The following is a 24,065-nucleotide window of genomic DNA, read 5'->3' as shown; positions in this document are numbered from 1 at the left end:
GTGTCTCTGCTACAGGGAATCATCCTCTGCACCAGGAAAGGGGCTTTTAGCTTTTGCTTGACTCCATCATTCCATTTCTTTGATACAGTGGCCAAACTGAAGCTCTTCTCCATGGTTTTCATATCCAGTGAAACCCTGGCCCTTTGAAATCTATAACAAATCTGACCCAGAGATAACTCTCCCAAGGCCTGCAAGGTTGGCTTCTCTTCCTGAGAGAGAGCCTCCAATAAGACTCTTTTAGGAACATCTCTCTGGTATTTTTTTGCTTCTGCTTTTCCTTGGGTGTATCTGCAAATAGAAATGGACCAATACCACACATATAATGTATGACTGGTCCCTGACAATTTCAACTGGAGCATCCTTGGAGGGGCATAAAAATTGGTCTTAAAAATATCCAGAGGTTAAATAATAATTTTTGTGGGTTTTTTTGTTTTGTTTTGTTAAGATCACTCAAAAATTAAAACAGAAAATTTCCAGCCAGAACAAGCACTTAAATTTTCATAATTTTATGCCAAGTTATTGAAACTCTTGGCTCTGAGTGCAGGCTTTTCCACTGGAAGACTCGTCTTGAAATTAGGACTTTCAATATGAAAAAACAGGTTAATGCACCATGAAAGAGAGGTGCAAAATACTGCCTGCCCATGGTTCTCTCTACCTCATCTTCAGTAGCAGCAATGTAAAAAAACCAAGGAATTTTTTTGGGGAAGTAGTCTATTAGAGTGGAAACCCCTTCAGACATCTTTATTGCTCTACAGGAAGCAATAATGATAATTTGAGGGTGAATGGATAACATCACTCATGGCTGTAGGGCTGCAAAGTTCCCAGGATAAAGACATATAAAAAAACAAATGGCCATGTGGGAGATGGTAAGATCTCAGTTTGCAAGCTGGGAAGGGGAGCATGCTGATAAACCCATCTGAGATACTGGTAGGACACACCAAAATTATATTTTAAAAACTCTATGCGCATGGTGAGATTACCAAGAAAGAAAAACACAGATCTTTGGTATCAAAACCATTGAATATTGCAGGGCTTCAGTAACAACAAGTGACAGAATTCTTGAAACCTTTGGAAACCAACAAACCAAAAAAAATTAGTTTTCTGTGGTCAAAAGCATTTGAACAAAAGTTAAGCACCTGATCATGTTTGGGGCTCAAGGACACACTACTGCCTTAATTTTTTGTTGGAAATAGGAACTTTCCAAGTGAAGATGGGAGTATAGGTGGGATCAGTACTGCCTGGTGGGGTTTTGACCAAAACCAAGGTTCAATATATCTGTTTTCATAATGCCACTTCTCCATGTCAGCCAGTAAAATCTCACAAATTGGTAAGGAGAAAACCTGAACAAATGCAGACAAAAGGCAGCTTGGAAAACACTTTTAAAGATGAGAACCATGTTCTCAGAAAGCTTTATCCTAACCTTAGACCTTTTCAAGTTCATGACTGAGTCCTCTGAAACTCCCGTGCATTGGCTAAGCATGATGGCAAATAATGTGTAGGTGGAAACATTTTATCAGCCAGGAAAGGCTGGTGGAAGATATAGGAGCTGTGTTGTGTTCTACATCTTTGTTTCCACATAACAGCACCATTCTCTGAGAAAAAAAAATAAAAAGGCTTTAATTTCTTTTCAAGCAGGTTATTTTGAGCAGGTTATTTTGAAGCAGCTGGGAGACTGCCTGGGGCATCTGTTTCAACATTGCTGAAATTTCAGTGCCTCACATTAGAATTAAAAGTGACCCTCCATTATTGAGGAGTCAAGGACTGGAATAGGAAATCAAAGAGTTCCCCTTTCTGCTAGCAGGGAAACATGCTTTCTCATTTAGAGGAAACAGAAGGAGGGAATTGGGTTTCCATAGTGATTCATGAGGAAAGGACATGGTTACCTGGAAACAGGACTGCTCCCATCCACTGAAAAAGCCTTTCTTATATTTGTTTATTGGTGAGAGATCAAAGTCAGCTCTTCACTCACACAGGAGTCAGGAGATTGGACCCAGAGCAGGTGCTCTGCATCTGATTTGAGCACAAGCAAGTAGAGGGAGACACTGAAAACTTTCAACAGGACCTCCACCAGCTAAAAATTACTATTTCTGTTTGTAAATCAAGTCTTTATTGTCAAAGGCTTCAGAAAAGTGGTCACTAATTTGGAATGATTGCTGCAGTCACTGCCATCTGTGGCTGAGTGAGCCATGACAGCATTTCGTACAGGCAGGCAGCTGTACTGGGGAGGAAAATCTGTCTTGAGCCTTTGCAGTTGTACTCTACAGGCTTTTACAGAGCCCACACTGCCAGCTTTTCCTCTCCTCGTGACCCTTCCCTCCTTGCACCAGGGGCTTGGTGGGTCCTTCACTTCTCTGAGCAGAAGAATCAAGGAGGAAAGGTTTTGGAAGACTACAGTGGGGATCTAAGGGAATAACTGGAACTTCTGGTTATCTGTGAGTTGCAAGTACTACCCAAACATGTGAGTCAATGCAGGCAGGCAGGCAGAACAACCACAAAACTGCAGCTCAAATGCAAAGAGTCAATTTATTTCATTACCTCTGTCACCAGAGAATCCCAAAGCAGCACCTGACTGGAGACACACAAGTGGAAACGCTGGTGTTGTTGGGCTCAGTCCATCCCAGCTGTTGGCACCCATTTACCAAGGACGAGTTGTTTTGCACCATGTGGTGAACTCCCTGTTCTTTTTATGATCTCTGAGCTTTGATCTGCTCTCTCCTGAAACAGGGAGCTCAGGCATGTCTGTGAGAGGGCCTCTGAGCCTCTCCAAACACCTGTGTTAGGTCTACACAGAAATTCTGCTTCTCAAAGCAGCCGGAGTCTGCAATCAGCACAATGGATGGGGTTTCCCACACTGTTATCCTCCAGGTCTTGGCATTCCCAGCTGCAATGTCACTCAGCAAGCCTACCTTCGTCCTCAGCATTCTTCTAGTTTTACCCTTTTCCTCACAACACCAAGCATGATTACCTTCACAAAGGATTTCGTTCAAAGCACACAAATATTTCTAGAGATCTTTGTAAGACTCCTAGCTGTCCAAGAAAATCTTAGGTTTATAGCTAAACCTCTGGACTATACCTCACCTTCTAACTTTTTCATAAAGCTGCTCAAGCACAGTCCTTGCAATACCTTAGTGTATTTAGGGAATTTTCTTCCTCTGTTAGAGACAATAAACTGTGCTGTTTTTCAGAATAAAGTCCTTCTTTTGGAACAAAATAAGAAAAAAAGTAAAGGACCAGGCAGATACCTATTTCCATAAACTCCTTCTAAAAGAGCTGCAGACAAGAAGTGAAATTAGAACTGCAGACATAAACCTCTGAGCAGTCACAAAAAGGGTCATCAGAACACTCTGGAGGGAAAGCACTCAAACACTTTTTGGCTGAAGAAAATAGCGAGACTCAAAATCTGTGCCTTAAAAGCTTGGTTTTTTGATATTTCTTGCTATGAATTTTAAGCAAAATACTTTAAACTCGAAGGCATGAGTTTGTGTCTCTTTTCCAATGTTATTCCCTAAACCATGCTTGAAGGGTTCATTGCTGTGGTACCATCAGCTCCAGCATAAGGGAGGTCAGAGCTTTGCCATAGGGGGCTGTAGGGTGCTGTAGGATCTGATCCCCTCTGCTTACGTGAGGGGTGTTTTATCCATGGGCTGTCACAGGAGACCCTAGAAGTCCTTCTAGTCTAGTGTTTCCTTGCAATCCTTCTATAATTTTTTTTCAGCATGGCAGTGAAGGTATGGAAAGTGGAATAATGACTTTAAGTCTTTTAAACTGGAAAGGAGCAGAATACAGGTCCTGCTGTGAGTGAGTGAGTGCTTCACCCGTAGTGTGATGGAGCTGCATCCAGACTCTGTGCCTTCAAAGAAAGGTCAAACCCTTTATCAGCACCCAAAGGAAAAGTGAGAGGCACTGGAGAAAATGACACATTGTGCATCCTGCCCTTACCCAGGTACTTATCTGTGGATACTCATCTGTGCCCATACTTGAGGAGAAAAAGGGTTTTACACATGTCGCTCTTGAAAGTGTTGCCCATTAATTTTCTGCAGGGCCTGTCACAGAATGTGCTGCCTACCCTCAATCCTGGGCATGCACTTGCTTCATTCTCTTGAGCCCTTACACAGGGAACTTCATCTCTTAACACAGCCTTGGTAATACTTCTGCAGCCAGGCACCAAATGTCCCTGCTCAGAGACAGCTTTGAACTTATATGCTGTAAAACTGAGGAGGTGGATGTCTCTGCTGTGTCTCAAAGGTACCATTCTACAATATCTTTCTTAACCACAATTCTAGCCATATTCTGCCTTGGTTCTGCCAGCTGTTTCTTTCCCATGCTAAAAAGAACTTAACCTAAAGAGTAAGAGGGGTACAATGAAAGATCTTGGCTGAGATCTGAGGAATGCTCAAACCTCAGAGTGCTATTGCCATTTTATGACCAATACAAAGATGAAGTGGTAGTTAGGCACTTACTTGCCCTACAAATGTCTAATTCACCTTTTGGATCCCAGAAAAAAAAACTCAAAAAAATCAGCCTAATATCTGTATTTCTTCTATTTATACAAAAACTTCCACAAGGCACAGAAGAGACCCCCTTGCTCTTTCTCTCACCCTGCGTTCATTAAATAATAGGGAAAAATAGAAAAAATCTCCAGGGCCACATTAGTAAGTTAGGATTCTGAGCAGCGGTAAAAGATGCCTTCTGCATTTCATCCCTAACTCCTGGGTCTTTGTTTGGTGGTTGCTTAGGGATCAAGTAATTAAGTTGTTTTCACATCTCCACAGAGACCCTAACTCAGGATCAGTATTCAATAAAAGCATGGCAGTAATGAAGGCCCAAGAATTTTGAAGCCTTGGGGACAAGGTGATTTACCCAAGGTCCCACAGAAGTCAGTCAAAGAAGAGGCTGTTGCACCTGTGGCTACAATTCCACTGTGCCACATACTCCCAGTGTGAGGCCCCAGTCCTGACCTGTTACCAATTCCTTGTAGAAACATAAATGTGTGGCCCAGAGCTTGACACATGCTGGTTTTCTTTATGATACTCAATTTAGCCATGGGAGAACAGCAAAGTTCTTGAAAACTGGTGCCCCATAATTAACTGGTCTTCAGAGGAAAATGGCCCTCAGAAATGGGAGGAAAATGGTTTAGCTTAAAGAAAGAAACCACAGCTAAGAAAATGGGGGTGAAAAAAGGCAGCAGCTGAGCAGCAGGGTAAGGCACTTTTCCAGTCTGGGAAACAACCCCCCTACCACCACCACCAAGCATCACTGAGTGTATAATCAGAAACAGAAGCCAAGCACTGAGAATCTTCTTATAAAGGGATAAGATTCCCAATTTGAACAGGCAGGTGGAAGAAGGGAGATGTCCACTTAATTTTCAGCTTATCCCTTCAAAACTCTGTCAACCCTGATCACGTGGGTAGCTGAGACTTTGGGCAGCTGTAGCCACGAGTGCTGACTACATGGTCACATCCCCTTTGAGGAAATATTTAGGGTCATATTGTGTTTATCAGTGTTCTCATTCTCTGGGAGCCAGGCCATGCAGATTGTGCTTAACCAAATGCCATTTCTTGTCAGTTCAGTTAAATGAGGAAAGAAGGTAAGCCTGTGATTGTGAGCTGGTTTCACCTCGGAGACTGTTTGCCTCAGATTCTAATTTCAGAATCGGCCTTAACATATTCTCTTTGATAGCTGATTTTTAAATCCTTCTGAAACAAACAGAAAAAACAAGTATCTGTCTGGCTGTATAATGAAGAAAATTAATCAGATTGAGCTCTGGAGCACTATTAACTAATTGCTCTATTACACAGTTTTCTGGTAATTTACAAGAGCTTCTTTATCCTATAATTATTAACTTCTTTGTTTGTTCATTAAGAAAAACTCCACCACACAATATGTCTCAGCCATATTCTTATGGCAATCACTTTCCTAGAATGACTTTATGCTCCAAAATGGAAATATTTCCATTTATTTGCTTAAAGATATGCTTAAGTGCAAACCTTTCACAATTCCTTTTCTTTTGGCAAAGATAAAAAAGGGTTTAGGTTGAGTATTAACAGTATTTACTTATACGTATATCGTTACATATTTATTTGTAGATGTGTATTTGTGCCGTAGGAAGTCTCCTAAATTGTTGCTTTAGTACCCTAATGTGCTTTAAAACCTTGTTAACCTCCCATTACTGTAAACAAAGGATGTTATTTTCTTTAAATATTTTTGCTTCCAGTATCACCCAAAAAGAGAACACTTTGTTCTTGTTCTTTGTTCACTTTGTATGTGAGAAGTATGTGCTACTCCTAGTGCGTTTCTGCATTCTTCCAGTCACTGCAGCTCAGTGATAAGGATGCCATTTATTTTCAATTTATTCAGTTTACTGTTGAGTCATAGCCGGGGTTTGATTTTTCTTCCAGCGAGGCAAATTGGCAGGGATTAGAAAAACACAGGTTCTTAGAAAAATAAGTAACCCCAAGAACTTGGACAATTTCTACAGGCCCCACCACCACCACTGCTAAGCGTGTAACTCTGCAGTAACCGTGTCTGAAAGCTTTGGGCAGGTACAGCCACAAAAGTCATTACTGTCACTCAGACCCTTTGGAGCTAACACAAGACAAATTCCGTGTGCATCAGTTCCTGAAGGTGTTATCTGCTAATCGATTCCCTCAGCACAATGTCAAGCTTTGAGTTTAGTCACCGGTCCCTGGTTCTTTTCATATCAGGCAGCAGCACAGCACTGGGGGTGCAGAGAGGATGTGTGCGGAGCAGAGTACATGGGGTACAAAAGGGCATCCCAGATGTTTGAGCACAGGAAAATGGAATTTGTTCTTTCAGCTGGTGGTAAATGGGGAAAAAAAAAAAAAAAAAAAAAAGGAAAACTTATATTTCTGTCTGTCTGAATAGAAGAACACAAAGAAACTTGAGGTAAAATGTCCAAAGCTGCATCTTTGAGGTGTTTCATAAATAAATAAAAAGACATTTTGTAAGAGGTATTACTGTTGATATAGTCCAGGATTCTTTTTGCAATGTCTTCTTCAGCTCCATCCATCCTTTTTGCTGAGCGCTAATTCCTCTTTCCTCAGCAACATCCCCACTATTTGTATTGACTTATGAGACATCACATCAGCAGCTGCTGCAGCAGACTGAATAATTAGAGCAGCATAAACAGGCACTTCCTCCCTGATCCATATTTATGGAACAGTCAAGCTTCAGACCTCCTTAAAAGGCTTGTGTTCCTAAGCAGGAGGGATTGCAGTGCCTGCACTGCCTTCAAAGGTACATCGACTTGCCAACACCCACTTTGTAGGTTCAACCTACTCCTGACAAAGCTCCTTCCACTTTCAACCCCAAAGTGATCTTTTATTCCATCTCTGATGTGGACAGCTTCTGCCTTGGGCTGCTGTGGTAGTGTTTTAGGGACGCACACCTCCAAGTATCAGCATGTAGAGAAGATGTGCTGCACAACAGAGCAGCTGCAGCAAGCCAGGATCCACACCTGTAGAGAGGTGAGCAGGGTAGGATGGTCCACGATTCACTGGAAACCACGGTATATTTTAGGTGTTAACTGCCACTATGTGCTCTGAACCTGAATTCCATGCTTCTTGCAAGCCCTGGTTAACACCCCTAAGCTCCATTAAAGCTCCTCTTTACAGACAGGACGCAGACAAGAATAATGTCAGATCAGCAGTGGCCATTAGCACATTGCTAATGCCTTACTGTGCTTTTCCTTATACAGAGATAGCTGGATTTGTTCCTCTTTCCCAGCTTTGTCTGAGCACAGTGCAAAGTTCCAGGGTGCCACAGAATTATCAAAAGGCAGTCAAGATTTTTTGAGTGGTCACAGATCTTTTATAATACAGCAACTTCATGGTTTTTCCTGTCCTGAAATTTCTGAACAAATATTAATTAAGGAAAGTTTCCTTTTTACAGTGCAATGGGCCAGAAGCAGAGAGGCAGGCCCTGATTTCTGCTCTGTGTGACCAGGGACAGGACCCGAGAGAATGACTGGAGCTGGGTCACGGGATGGTTAGGTTGTATATCAGGAAAAATTTCTTCCTCCAGAGGGTGGTGGGGCACTGAACAGGCTCCCCAGGGAATGGTCATGTCCCTGAGACTGTCAGAGCTCCAGGAGCATTTGGATAGCGCTCTCAGGGATGCACAGGGTGGGACTGTTGGAGTGTTTGTGCAGGGAGAGGAGATGGACTGGATGATCCTTGTGGGCCCCTTCTAGCTCAGGGTATTTTGTGATGTGTGGGTTTGATACATTGTCCTCATGAGTACAGTTTTCTGCTTTTGTTATTCACATAATTTACAGCTCCCCAATGAGCAGACTGCCATTAAGCAATGAATGAAAAGATGCTCAAGCGTGCTAAGTGTTTCACAAAAGAAGGGGGGTGGCGAAGGGCAACCTGAAAAAAATATCCAGATGTAATCAGAACAGAGTGGTGGTTTTGACATGGTATCAGTAACTCCTCTTATTTTGAGAAGATATTCAGATGTAATCAGGCTCCATGCCACAAAGAACTAATAACTGATGCAAATATTTGCAGGCTGGGGATATAATATTCTCAGGGTCTCTTTTGTCTGTTAAGTGTGAGGACAGCCTCACAGAGCTGGCAAAGGCTTTGAAAGGTCAGAGTACTCTGGTGATAAAAGCTACCTACTTGCAACTGATTAACTTTCCTTCTTACTTTTTGTATAAGAGTTCACTTTCCTTATGATCCATTTAGCCCCTCCACTTTCTGAAAAAAACCTGCATTTGTTAAATACTGAGATGGAACATTCCTGAAAAGCTTGTTTATGTGGGGTTGATTTCAAGGACTGGATTTGTGATTGCACTCAAATCTGCCCACTAAAGCACTGATGACTCTCAGTCATTAGTTGGAGCTTCTGCAGTCTCACACCTGACACTTGTGACTCTCAATCACTTCTAGAGAGCAAAACACTGTCATTAAATGGTTTCAAAGATCTTGATTTGACAACATTTTTACAGATGTGAAAATCTACAATAGAAATAAATGTGAAGAAGCAACCTTCACGTTCTGTTTATCACATTATTTGGGGCTTTTGGTGGGCTCAGTTCTGTTCCATCCCCTGCTGGTAGCAGCTGTTATTTAGGAGAGCTTAAAATCCCAAGAGAATCAGTTGATTCCAGCCTATCAGAATATTGACAGGTCAAGTAATAAACACAGAAACTACATATTCCATATTTTGTTGCTTATATAGTGATTGTTTCCCATGCTCTTTTGACCATTCCCACTAACACTGCTGCATCACCTTCATTCCTTCCAAGTGATGTTAAATAAAGTGAATGAGATGGAAGTGGATGATGAGAAGTAGAACGAGAATGTGAGAGAAAGAAGAATCAATTCAGTTAATAATGGATGACAAATAGGAATAAAAAAGAAGCTTCATAGTTGCAAAGGACACCAAATTCAGAAAACAGCCTGAAGAGGAATAATGGGGCTACCAGGCCTTGTAAAATATGGTTATGTTCCTCTAATCTAGAGAAAGTGAACAACAATAGAACTTGAAAAGTAAGGGTCAGAATATGACTTTGGCCTTCTACCACAGAGCTCTGCAGGAAAGGACATGGAACTGGGCAAGAGAAAACACCGGCAAACCCTCTTGGAGTTATTGGTTTGCTAGGAGAGACAAAATAAGTCCTTTACCTTTTCACCAAGTGGATTTCCTAAGAAAATGGAGTTTGCACAGCTCTGTTCCCTTTGCCTGACACCTCAGGAATTTCCTTGGTCATCTTCCAGCACGGTGACAGAGAGGAGACTAGAAAGATGCTGAATGAATGCAGTTGTGTAGTGTTGTGTTAAAGAAAATCCTACCACTCCAGCCTCTGACTGAATACCCAAGTGTGATTTCAATGACAGGGAAGAAACCAGGTATTACAGACAGATGTTAAGGAGTGGCCACCCACAGAAGTATTTTTTCTTTCTATCCTTAATTTTCATCCACCTGTCCTTCTTATCTAGATTTTGAGTCCACTGAGACACCCAACTGCTATTTTGTCTTTAGACTAAAGCATTGCTGCGAGCCCCAGTCTGCCCAGATGAATCATGAGTCCCCGTGATTCATCTCATAACACAAAACTACGTTCACCTCACCCAAGAAGTAAGAGTATAATTTCACTAAAAAATAACATTATTTATAGAAAACACACAGCACAAGAAACAAACACACCAGAACCTTGGAGTGAGAAATAGAAAGAATTCTAAGTATTCATGAGTGAGACTGTCTCCCAAATTCATTTCACAGATGTGGCAATTGTGGCCAAATAGTTTAGCACACCTTGAAATCCTAGTGACCTATCTGCTCCATGACTTCATCCACAATGCTCAGTGTTGTGCTATTGTTAAAACTTTGTGAAAATCAAATTGATGAGTCTGTTCTTATTAGAATTAAACAGCCATCCCTGGAGGTAATTGAAGGGCTGGTATGGGCATTCTGCATTTCCTTCACAGATCTAGGAACTGGGTTAGTGCTATAGTGCTGTAAGGACAATTTTGAAAAACAAAATAGATTAATTGAAAGGTAAGGAAGTGATAGATTAAGAAGAGAAGTTCACCCTTATCATAATTTTATTATTTTCCTGTTTATTAAGTACAAATTTGAACACAAATAAATCACACTGTGCGGATGGGTGGAATGTAGGAAAATAGAGATAGTGGTGAAGGTAATCACACCCCTAAGGAGTTACAGCTGTGCTAATTATCAAGAATTAGGAACAGGCCTGCCCTTAATAGGCCCCAGCTGGATCCAATTAGGATGGGTATTGTAAAAGAGTAGGTTGGGTAGTGGGGAAGTTAGATGGAGTTTGTTGGCTGTGCTGAGAAGAAGGAGTCAGTGCTGTGAGGAGCTGCCCATGAGAAATCACCAAGAGGGTATGAAACCTTAGTAATAAGATGGCAGCAACACTGCTGTTAAGTCAGATGATTTTAGCATGAATTGCTTCACTGTAAACTTGTATCTACTTCAACTTTAATGGAATTTAACTCAGAATCAACTGAGTATTTTTTTACTGAAGCCTTCTCATGTCACTAGTGGGAGCAAGAAGTGCCCTGGGTTTGTTTATTTTTAAGAGAAAGTTCTTGAGTTGTATTTAAAACATAGTGCATTTTTTTTAAGTCCAGCTGAAGGAAAGGATTTCAGTTTAGAATAACATAAAAAAACCCCCTCATAATCCTGAAAGTATTTCAACGCAAGTGCTACCTAAGACACTACTGATCTTCAGCTGTGCAGTATCTCTCCTTACCTTACAGGAAGATGATTCTATAAAAGATTTTTTATTTTGATAGAAGAAACATGTTAATATTTGCATTTAAACAACTCAGTTCAGTTTTTCAGTTCTCATAAAAGTAATTTTTACTGGAAGAAAAGAATCTGTAATTTTGAGGATATGTTGTTTATTCCTCTGTAAGAGAGAGGTTGAGCACTTGCCTGAACTGCAAAGCTTTTCTGCAGTTGAATTGTAGAACTGTACACTATCCCATTTAAAAGTGGAGACAAATCAAAGCTATCATCACACGGAAGAGAAAGAGGGTTAATAATTTGCCATGAAGCACTTGGGAATATCTAAACCAGGTGAGTTTGATATGATAAAGCCCAGAGTTACTGCAGGATTATTTAAAGATTCTCACTGCACAATTTAGCTTTCCATAAAATAATTTATATGGATGAATTGAAGGCCAAGACTACCCATATTGGTGCCCTAAAACACTGGATTCCCTTAGCACATGCACTACACAGTTGAACATTGAAGTTCTGTCTTTGAACAGGATCAGTGAATAATGCCACAAGTGTTTCAGTTGTTTGCCATAAATTGGAAGATTCGGCAACTGAATGAAGTTGATGTCGTTTAGCTGCTACCTTTTTTACACATTTATTCTGAATCGTGAAAATAATTGTTTCTGGCTAAGCTTCATCAATTTGAAAGCAAAACTGCCTCTCCCATTTTTTCCCCCATCCATCAAAATACCTGTGCATGGCAAATTATAAGTGCTATGCTTCACATTCTTGGAGTTTATATGGCTTTAGTGGATGTCACAGTAAATAGTGAATGCACATAAATCCTTTTGTTCTAAAGGGATTTAGCAGAAGAAAATTGAGTGTTTTACAGAGGAAATTTTTACAGGCAACTTGATTTGGGGCAATTCCATAACTCTCAGGAAAAGACTGAAATGAAAGAATGTGACAGAGCTATGCAGCTATCAGGCCCTTTGCTGTCAACCTTAGTAATTACAAAAATCTTACTTTCTTCTTAATGCTGTCACAAACATGAACCACTGTAAACATAAAATTAATTTGGCATGTTCTGGGTCATCAGGAGATATTACTCAGCAACGCTTTTAGCACTTCAGTGAAGTGCACTGAATTTTACTGAGCCTAATTTCTCTCAAGGGCATAGAATCACAGAACCATGGGATGGAAAAGACCTCCAAGATCACAAAGTCCACCCTGAGACTGATCAATGCCCACCTTGTCATCCAGCCAGAATACTGAGTGCCACAACCACTTGCTTCTTGGACACCTCCAGAGATGGAGATCCCACCCCCTCCCTGGGCAGCCCTTCCAATGCCTGAGCACCCTTTTCATGATAAAATACCTCCTCATGTCCAACCTGACCCTCCCCTGGCACAGCTTGAGGCTGTTTCCTCTCATCCTGTCCCTTGTTCCCTGGGAGGAGTGCCCCAGGGAGTCAGTAAATTTAATGTCAGGGAGTTGTGCAGAGCCAGAAGGTCCCCCCTGAGCCTCCTTTTCCCCAGGCTGAGCCCCCCCGGCTCCCTCAGCCCCTCCTGGTGCTCCAGACCCTTCCCCACCTCCATTCCCTTCTCTGGACACGCTCCAGCCCCTCAGTGTGTTTCCTGTCCTGAGGTTCCCAGAAGTGCCCCAGGATCTGAGGTGTGGCCCCAGCAGTGCCAGCCCAGGGGACAGTCACTGCCCTGGCCCTGCTGCCACACCAGGGCTGCCACAGCCCAGGTGCCATTGGCCTCCTGCCCCGCTGGGCACCCCTGGGCTCCTATCCAGTGCTGTCCCCAGCACCCCCAGGGCCTTTCCCAGCTTTCCAGCCCTTCTGCCCCAGCCTGGAGCTGCAGGGGGCTGGTGTGACCCAAGGCAGGACTAGGCCCTTGGCCTTGTGGAATCTCAGACCACTGGCCTGGGCCCATGGATCCAGCCTGTCCGGATCCCTCTGCAGAGCCTTCCTGCCCTCCAGCAGATCCATACTCCCACCCATCTGGGTGCTGTCTGCAGAGTAACTGAGGGCGCTGCAATCCCCTTGTCCCAATCAAAGATAAAGACATTTAAACAGGACTGGCCCCAGTGCTGAGCCTTGGAGAGCCCCACAGGCGCCCAGCCACCAGCTGCAGGGGTCACCATTCACCACCACAGGGTATGGCTGTAGATGCTTTACCCTGAGGTATAACTGAGGAAGAGTTTTTGTTGTTCAAAGTTTCCCTAGACTCTAGACAGAAGCAAATCTTTCAGTGTCTTCTAGTGGATCAGGCTTTAATTGAAAGGGTAAAATGTAGTGCAGAAATCTTTTTCCATCTTCTTCTAACAGCCATTGTACAAACTCGACTCCCCATGTCATTAACTGCCTTAAATTACAATATAAATACCAATATTTGAGGGTGGAAGATCGTCGTCATCTCCCTTCCTGACTTAAGTAGATTGCATGGTACATCACTGTCCACTGGAAGTACTAATGTTATTGTGGAGGAAATTAATTGCTTAATTCCACTCTTTAAGCTTCCAGCTAATTAGCAGAATAGCACTAAGCATTAGTTACAAGCTCTACAGCATTTCTTTGAGGTGTTGCTCACTTTGTTCATTTTCTATGAAGTCATAGCTACTCCCAAGAATAAACTCTCAGCATCAAAGGGTGTTTAAGAAATTAAGCATAATTGGAGGTATTTCAGATTTCCTATCAACCAAATTGTTCATTCAAATAATCCTAATCCCAAGATTAGCTGTGCTTCTGGAAAATGTTTCAGTATATAAAGACAACATAGATGCATAATGCAAAGGGTATATTATTCTGTGGTCTGCAAAGAAAATGTGAAATTCCTTTGGATTACACAGAGTATTTAATCAAATACCAAAAGTTCAACAAACTACATGACATGACTCATAAATTTACCTTTCTTTAGAGAATATTGGTAATAGTAACTAATAACACAGTTAATTCTCTGGGATGTAACCACTGCATGTTGATTTCTCTTCTTCAGTTCTCCTCCAGTTCACTGCTATCTTTGAGACTTTGAAAGGTGAAAAGGCTTTATAATCTCAGAAAATGTTGCCCAGAACATCCACCATCAGAAGTAAACCCACGTGCATGTTTTTCCTGCTGTGGATGGGACTGGCAAAAGTTATGCTGAAAAACAATTAGAAAAAAATCAGTTAAAGTCTGTGTAGTTATTGTAGAACTACAATGGGTTCAGATCAATTCACATCATCTCCATTTCAAATCGATGTTAAATCAGGAGAACTGAAACACTAATTTCATCAATTCACAGTTTAAAAACTTCTAAATAATTTGATCTTTATAGTGCTTATTACTTCCATGTCTTATATTTCAAAAATATCTATGTGCTCTCTTTCTTCTTCTGGTATACCGGAAACGATTTTAGATAGAGCATTGAGTTTTCTCAAGACAGCTGTAAATTTTGGTCCAGAGATGTTTTAGTATGTTTTTGTTTACTGCATCTGGACAGAATGTGCATGCTCAGTGGCACACCCCAAACTTGACTTTGAATTGTGGAATGGTTTGGGTTGGAAGGGACATTAAAGCCCTTCTCATACCACCTCTGCCATGAGCAGGGACACCTTCCACTATCCCAGGTTGCTCAGAGCCCCCTCCAGCCTGGCCTTGGACACTTCCAGGGATGGGGCAGCCACAGCTTCTCTGGGCAGCTTGTGGCAAGGCCGCACCAGCATTCTAAAGTAAGGTCATTAAAATTGCCAGTTTAATTTTGTTGTAGCCTTGTGACTGTCAGTGCTCCAGGGCTGAGAGGATGGTTGGAAAACTCCAAGGAAAAGAACCCAGCCTGGGAGATTATATGGTGAGACTGTGCTTATCTGTCATCTGTAAGGACCATAATACAAGTTTATGTACAGAATCTGTTAGTTAGAGCTGTAATGAACTGTTCAGTTCACTTTGTTCATGCAGTAGCTTGCAGACTTATAGACAAAAGCCAGTTGCTGAAGACTCAGGGCACTAATTAAGTACACAATGTTTCAAGGAATTAATATCCTACTCAGATGTTTTCAGTGACAGTAAATATATTATGCTGTCACCGCCCTGACCTAGGGTGTCCTCAGTAGAGGTTTTTTTAAACACTCTTATTCATGCCATCTATTTTATCATTTAACCAACACAGATGTCAAGGATTTTTTAGTAATTTTTTTAAATTCATCTATAGGAAAACTTCTTCTTCCCAAATAAGTCACTGCCAAGTTTCCATGACCCAAACCATGATCCTTAGAATTAATTATATATATATATTGCATATATATATATATATAATTATATATATATATATATGCAATATATAGACCTATTGGCAGAAGAGATTTGTTTTTTTTTCAAAGGATTGATGCTGATTGGATCTGTGAAGGTTAAAAAAACAGCTAGACATTTTATTGCTTATTGACAATTGTCCTTTTAATCTTACACCTTTGCAAGTGGTGTATTTAATATTTCAACTGGCAGAATTGACACTTACAAAGAGTGAGCAGCAAAAAGTGTCAAAACTCCAGCTCTTTTGTCAGTTAAATAACTTTTAGGAATGTGCCTTTGGTTTTCCTTATAATTTCACTGTCTCGGTGCTTGGTGCTCTAAGGCAAGGATGGCCATGCTACCTGAGCTAGATGAAAATGACGAGGAAGACCAACCATGTGCCACTGAGACAGCGTCTGCTTGCAAACTAAATTATGAGCCTTGGTGAAATGTGGCAGCATAAAGTCCAGTGACAGTAAAAAATATGCACCTGCATTTTTAAACAAGCAATAAGTTATCAGAGGAAATTCTAATCTGGAAGAACAGATCAGATCTATCTTTAAGAAAGTGTCCAACAACAAAAGGTAAAATAATTCAGAGGCAGGAGCAAGATTTCATAATTTCATTTCTAGTGAGTTAGTTCCTTTAAGCATCATGAGGTGGTATTAGGAAGGCATTATTTTGTGTCTTCTTGATGGGAGGTGAGTTTATCCATGTGCTTCCCTGCTCTTTTGCAGGGAAGCAGAGATTTCTGCATCTTTCCCTCCCTTTTTAATCACCAAAGTAGACTTTCTGATTTCCAAAGGCCCTGTGTGAAAGGTTATGGGTAATTTTCATGATTTTGCTGCCTTGGAAAGGATATCACAGAATCCCAGGATGGCTCAGGGACCACAGTGGGGCAGCTGGTCCCACCTCCCTGCTCCAGCAGGGCCATCCCAGAGCACAGGACACAGGGTTGTGTCCAGAGGGACCTGGAATATCCCCAGTGAGGAGACTCCACAGCCTCTCTGGACAATCTGTTCAGGGCTCAGTCAGTGCCCAAGGAAGAAGTTCTGCCTCCTGTCCAGGTGGAACCTCCTGGGATCAGTCCCTGCCCGTTCCTCTGGTGCCATTGCTGGGCCCCCGGAGCAGATCCTGTGCGCTGCTCGGAGCCCTCCCTACACACAGGGACACCCAGGGCTGAGGGCCCCTCTCAGCTGGGGCTCCTCTGGAGGCTGGACAGCCCCAGCTCCCTCAGCCTTTCCCTGCCAGAGACGCTCCAGGCCCTAAATCACCTCTGCAGCCTCCCCTGGCCCTTCTGCCGGAGCTCCCTGTCCCTGCTGTCCTGAGGAGCCCAGAGCTGGACACAGTTCTCCCGATGTGCCTCACAGGGCTGGGCAGAGGGGCAGGATCACTCCTGCCCTGCTGATAATGCCCTTCCTGATGTCCCCCAGGATCCCATTTGTTTCCTTGCTCCCAGGACACACTGCTGCCTCAGGTACTGCCTTGTTATCTTGTGCCTCAGGCTGATTGGAGCCTTGTTTGCTCCAGGTACTTTCACTGGGAAAATGAATCAAAGGATTCAGGATGTGTCACCTTCAATTTATCAAGATGTTATCAAAATCTACAACCAGACCTTCCCAGTTGCTGCCAGCCAGTAGCAGGGTTGTGCCTGGAAGTGCAAAAGTTTAAATTTAGAAATTCATGTACAGACCATTATCAGCTGCCTGTCAGCACTCACAATTTAAGTCATCTTCTGTCTACCCCAGAGACCCAGTCCTGAGAAAACGTGGTACCCCAGCATACAGAAATTGGCTCTGTTCTCACCTCTTTTGACTTGTATCACCATAAATCAGACTTGCAAAGACCTATAATATGACTAGGGCTTTTGCCTAATGTCCTTTTTCCCCCGCTTTTAGTGATAAGAACTCTTATGTTTTCTTTGCTAAGGTTGTCAGATATCCCCAGAGCAAAGATGTCTGGGAAGCAGGAGAGCCTCCCTGGGCACAGTCCCTGCCTGGTGGGCTCATGGTGGTGGAGTGCATTTTTGGGAAAGCCTTCTTTAAATATTACAGCATAGGCCCCTTTTTAATGTTAAGTATTATCAAGCATTTGTGTATTGAATTTTTACAAAGAACAAGCTGAGTCTGAATATAATTTGATTTTCTAGCTTTCCTTTAGGATCCTGGAGTAACTGACTTTCTTTTGACACAGTTTAAATGCATTGGCTCCATTCTAGCCTCCATTTTCCAGACTGTCCCAGTTAGAAAAGCGTTCAACTCTGTGCTGTACAATTAATAAATGCTATTCAGTAATAAGCTTCATTCTTCAAATATGATTTCATAACAAATAGGACTGTAACGAAGCAGCAGTCTAATTAATGTTCCTCACCACTTTCCTTTCTTTTTTGCTTCCTAGAGAAATCAGTAACCTTCAGAACAGAAGAATTTGCTTCACAAATGGAACAATAGGAATTTGGAAGGCCTGTCTCAAAAGGTTTTTTTCATTTTCCTTGCTCTTCAAAAGTCTTGATGCAGACACATTTCTACAAGTCACTAAGCATAAAATACATGTGTGCATGTACATTTCTGGGATATACAGCTAATCTGTCTCACTGGTAACATTTGGTTGTTAAGAGAGTTTAAATTTCTCTTGAGGTATGACACCTGCCACCTATCTCCAGCTCATATAAATAAGACAGAAACATGACCTTGTTTTATAGGTTTTTTTAAGATATATTTGTCTTTTATTTAAACATACTATGTGGGAGAACCTAATTGCCAATAGAGAGAAAACTCCTAAATACATTTTAAACTGATTTTTCTTGCCACATATTAAAAATCAAATCCTTACTAAAACATACTGTAATCTTTACAACCTCTTCCTATTTTATTAGGACAGAAAAAATTGCACTCATGCCCCTAATTTTTCTTTTAGTGATTATGGGATCTAAAGATTTGGAGAAAAATGTCTTCTTAAAGCTTAAGTGGACATATATGGATGTGAGGACAGGGAAAGTCTGGAGGAAATGTGTCTGGGAAGTTCCTGCAGCAGCTCGCAGAGCCATATAGTTGGAAGACATAGTTTAGGGAAGTTGGAATACATTTCCCATTGAACTTATGGCCAGGATTTCACCTATCAGTGTTCAAGAAATCAAGAACATTAATCCTGTACAATTACTTACATGAACCTGTGATCAGAGAGCTAAAAAATATCAGAGCTCCTCATGCCTGCCCAAGGACAGATGCTATCACTAGGACAAAAAGCTGGAAACATCTTCCTGTTTCCTCAAGTCTATAAAATGACACTTTAGAATATTTTTTTTTCTACTTAAAATAAATGAGCTTTTCCTTGATTTTCTTTACTTGGTGTTTTGTGAGATTTTTTGTCTTGGTCTCTCTGGTCCCAATCACTGATTATTCCTGGAGCTCTGTCCTCTGGCTTGGCATGTTGTATTTCTACCAACAGGAAGCTATCCTCAGAATCAGCAATTCTGCTCTGTAAAGACACCAAAAATGTTTGTGGAAGTTTAAAATTCCCCAGAGATGTCTCTGCTGTCCCTTACCATCACTGCTAGGTGAGACAGCAATATCAGCCACATGTTTCTTAAAGCCTTGGGATGAAAAATACTGAATGATAGAGAGAAAGACAATCTTTGTTTAAGAAACAATTGAGTTCATCTCCTGATTTGCTGCATATCTGAAAACAAGATGTCTTCTTTTATGATGATTTATATGTATGCATCGAAATTAGTTGCCTTATTTTGAAATGATTCCTTGTAATTTCCCTGTAAAATAGATGCTCAGATGATGTTGATAAACAATCCTGGTTCAGTCTTCCTTCCCCCTTGATAGACTTCTGTGTCCTGAACATATTTAATCAGATTCCTCCTTGCTTTTGGAATGTTTACATCACAGCATTTTTATGGGCTAGTATTTATTTTTAAAAAGAACTTGTTCATCCCTCTTGGATTTTTTCTGCTACTTTGCAATACTTTTCTGGTACTTTGCAATACAGGTTCATTTTCCTTGTCTTAGACATATAAAAGACGTTTATAGCAGCCACATTTTTAAGTAGTTTTTCATAGTGAGTCTGAGCAAGGTCTCAGCCCTTTATTTCACATTTTAGTCCCATGACGACGACATTGCAAGCAGATCAGCCCTGTTATGCCAGCTTCTGCACGAAGAATAGTCACTGGAATCCCTTGATTTATCTCTGAGGCAAACTAGGGAGAAAAACAGAGCCAGCAAAGTGGGCTTGGTGGAGGAAATAGTTGTAGAAATCGAATAAACCCTACACATACTGATAAGTTTCAAATGGCAAATGCCACTGAAGTGAAAAACCTTCCCCAAAGTGGAAGACTGTTGGAAAAACACTAAATAGGGTGCTTGATAGGTTTGTTTCGCCCTATCCAAGGACTTTTGCCTTCTTAGTGGCTTTGCTAGAATTCACAACTATTTCTCACAGCTGCAAGTATCAATAACACCCAGAATAATACGGTCTCTGCAAAACCATTATCAGAAGATGTGGTTTTTTCACATGGCATGGCCCGTTTCAAAGCTTTCAGTGCCATTCTGACCTGAATTAAATAGTTCTGGGTTTTTTTTAAGTTCTGAATCATTACAGTGTAGCATCACAACTTACAGAGTCACCAATCTCCTTAGAATTCTTGCTTTTTTTGGGCTTTAGGCTCCACAGGCCTGACGCTGCACACCAATCAATGCTAAAAAGCAAGACTTGGTCAAGTGTAGTAAGAAAAATGGGAAGGAGAAACGTGAAGTATTATAGTTGGGCAGAAGTAATGACCCTCAGAAATTTAGACTGGGAAAATTCTGGTATGAAACAGATGCGTAAAAGAAGCTCTGGGGGCTGGAGTAGATTGCAAGCAGGAGTTCCATCGATGAGATGAAATTATTCAGAAGGGGGCAAATATGGTCTGGTGTTGCAGGAAAAAAAGTAGAGACTGAAAAATAGGTAGTGTCTTTACTTTTGCTCAAAACTAGGCAGGATTCACATGGAAAACTGCCCACTTTTGGACATGATACTATTAAAAAAATGTAGTTTCACAGAGAACAGTCTAGTACAAAGCCATTTGATCAACTAGCAATTGAAATGAGTGGTTTGCAGGGAAGGTGCGAATGAGAGCAGGTAACCTGAACAGAAACTAAAGAAAGGATATCATGGAATCTGAAATATACAATGTTATGGATGAACAATGCCAGATTTCAAAGAAAAATGATAAAGTCTCTCGTTTATTTAAAAATAAGCCGTAAGAAACAAAGAATCCAAGATAAGCTTGAACCCCCTCACAACAGCTCAAAGATTTCAATGTGTTGCAAACACACTGGGTTCTCTCTCCCACAAACTGATCCCACCAGCCATGCAACAAAAAGAACCCCGTCCAACTGAAAACTCTCCATTTTATAACATCCCTTAGGTCCAGGATTGGTGGGATTTGGATCCACGCACTGATTGGTGGAATCTCAGTGCTCCAATTGGCCCTTAGCAATGTTCATTCTGGGCCAATCATTTATTCAGGCCATCGAATGATTGGTTGGTGTCTTGGTCCAATCACCCTTTGCCTCATCTGTCCATTGCCTCCACCAAGTCCTGGACCCCCTCCCCCTTTACAAAAAACAACTTCCTATTTTTTCCAAAATCAATTGAACCAAATTTATAACATACAAGAAGCTGTTGTAAAGGAGCTAGAATAGGTTTCAGGGTTTGAAGCAGAACAGGCAAGACACGGTTTGCTTCAATTGCAAAACAGATGAGTGGCACATATTATTACAGCATATTGCTATTGTAAGGAGCTTAAATGTTCTCAGCTTCTGAGAAGGATATAATACCTGAATAGCCAGGACAGCTGGAAAATTCTCCTTGGTGTACTTATCTCTTTCTTCAAAATCTGTACATGCTTTTTAAAATATAACACCTTATTTAGCCAGCAAGAAAAAGAAACTAGATTTCCTTGCTCTGAACTCACATTAACTTCCCCAAAACAGTTATTGCAGCCAGCATGAACCTGTGGGAAGGGGAGCCCTGAGACTATAATCAGTCAGTAATGCACAGACCATTGAATGTGGATAAACAGTGGGACAGCTAAAGCAAACAGCAGCTTGGGTTTTACAGCCACCCAAGGAAAGCAGGGAACAAATTGATTTGAGAGGATCTTGTCAGGAGACATTCTCCCTTATGCTTTCCGCTAAACCATCAGGACTAGCATGTTCATTCAGGGAGTGCCAGCTACTCCATGAGGCCTTCCCAGGGAGTAATTAGGATTTTTTTTTTGCACAAGTTCACAGAGAAGTTGGGTTTGGAAGGGACCTGAGAGACTGCCTGGTCCACCCACCCTATTCAGCCTGGAGCAGGCTACCTGGGACAGCAAGTCATCTGACATTTTATGTAAATTGAAGCCCACTTCAGAGTGTGTATTTCTTTTAGCTCAGGGAAAGACATTAAGTAGCTAATGAGGGACACAGCATATTCTCGGTTTTCATTGTGGTCATGGAAAGCAAAGGATGTTTGTAATGTTTAGATCGAATGATGTAGTACATGATATTTTCTTAATTGTATTTTCAATGCAACATATTGAGTAAAGAATTCCCTATACTGTGTGCCCCCAGAAAAAAACACTGGAAAATAAATGGGATTACTTAAAAAAATTAAATTCTCAATCATAGAGACTAAACTCTGAAGCAGGCAAACTTTTTGCATTATGACTGTGCTAACTTGCAGAAAAAAAGTGATTTTTGCAGTTTTTCAAAGGCCTTCTTAGAATGAAAAAATCTCACTGGAATTCTTCTTAAAATTGTTTCTTGAGCAGCAGTGTTTTCTACACTTGTTTTGTGGTTTCAACAAAGTTAGACCATGGGTCTTTGAAAATCTTATGGCAATTCTATGTCAGGAAGCAGCAAGCAATTCAGGCAGAAGTCTTCTGCTGTCTGGGATATAATTTTTTTTGGAGAGGTAAAAATGTGTTAAACTTATAACAGGAGAAAAACCATGGAATGACTGCAATGGGTATTCATCTAATATATGAAGAGGCTGGAATGAAACTGTCCAACTAACATGAGTGGAAATGTCACTGCTACATCATAAATATTTAGCCTGTCACTTGAATAATATGCAGGCACTCTCCACTTGTTATTTGGATCTAGATGGCTACAAAGAGGAGCCTGATTTTCAGATTTGAACTATTTTTTCTTCTAGCTGCAGAAGAATTCTCTTCTGATATTTGCTGGTGCATTTCCCCAACTCACCTAAGCCAGCAGTTATTGCATGCTGGAGCAGCAGGGTTGCTGAGCACTGCCTTCTCTCTCTTACAAACCCTCAGTGCAAAAATAACAGAAATACCACGTTGAATCTGTCTCTGAAGGGCAGTGAGGCTGTGAGAAGCACCAGATTGGTCTTGGCAGGTACATTGGCAAAGTCAGTCAGTTACAGAAAAAGAGGAAGCTGATGAACACATTTGATGATAACAGAGATACCACACAAGAAAAGACAACAAAAGATTCCAAAGGTGGCTTGCACACCCCTTAACTGAGAAAGATAAATGAGGAGAGACAATAGCTTGACTTCCACATTCACCTTTCAAACAGATATCTTTATGAGATGTTTCTTTTCTAAACAGCACATGTGAACTGGAAACACCTAAATGGAAATCTGGGATGCTGTTTTTATCAAGTCCACTGTCAGAACTGCATTTCTGCCTGATTAAATAGTATGACAGCTCACACTGAAAAAAAGTCAGAGAGATTTCAGTCAGATACTTGGTCTTAAGTGTAAAAGTGTTGAGTGGACTACTGAAGAGGGAAACCATCTCACCTTATTTTCCATAGTATCATTCATATGTGTTTCTAGAATCATTTGACCCTATTCACATCAATGAGGGTTTAGTGAAGACAGGAGTCAGGAGAGTCAGAAATATATTTTTCAGAGGGTAAGGAATAAAGAGTAACAGTTTCAAATATGGAGTCAATAGCAGAGAAGAACACAGACAGTGCTGATGGGAGCTGACAAGCCAGCAAGGGGGATGTAAAGAGAGCAATAGAGAGGGAATCACAGGTAATTACTGAAAGGGTTCAAAACTGATACTGGCTGTCTCATACACATGGTTAGGGGATGCATTTGTACCAGCTCAAAACATTTTGAAATTAAGTTAAAAATAAGTTTTATGAGAATCAGCCAAGGTTTTTATTTCTAAGCTTGATGAGGATTGAATAGAGTGACTCATTTGACTTGGGAAACTTGTCCTGCAGAGAAATATCTCAAAAGTGGTAGGATGAGGAATGGTGCCAGACTCTTTTCAGTGGTGGCCAGCAACAGGATGAGGAGCAATGGCCATGAACTAAACCACAAAAAGTTTAATCTCAACATGAGGAAGACCTTTTTTCCATAGAGGGTGGCAGAGCACTGGGACAGGTGCCCAGGGAGGGAATGGAGTCTCCCTCTCTGGGGACACTCCAAACTCATCTGGACGCATTCCTATGTCACCGCCTTGCCATGGTCTGGTAATCTCCAGATGTCCCTTCCAAGCCCAGCTACTCTGTGATTCTGTCATTCTGTGAATGCTCTGCCAGAACTGTTGAAT

This window comes from Onychostruthus taczanowskii, unplaced genomic scaffold (assembly GCF_017590055.1).
Source record: "Onychostruthus taczanowskii isolate IOZ18803 unplaced genomic scaffold, ASM1759005v1 scaffold95, whole genome shotgun sequence".
Taxonomy (NCBI): domain Eukaryota; kingdom Metazoa; phylum Chordata; class Aves; order Passeriformes; family Passeridae; genus Onychostruthus; species Onychostruthus taczanowskii.
This window is presented reverse-complemented; position numbering follows the sequence as displayed.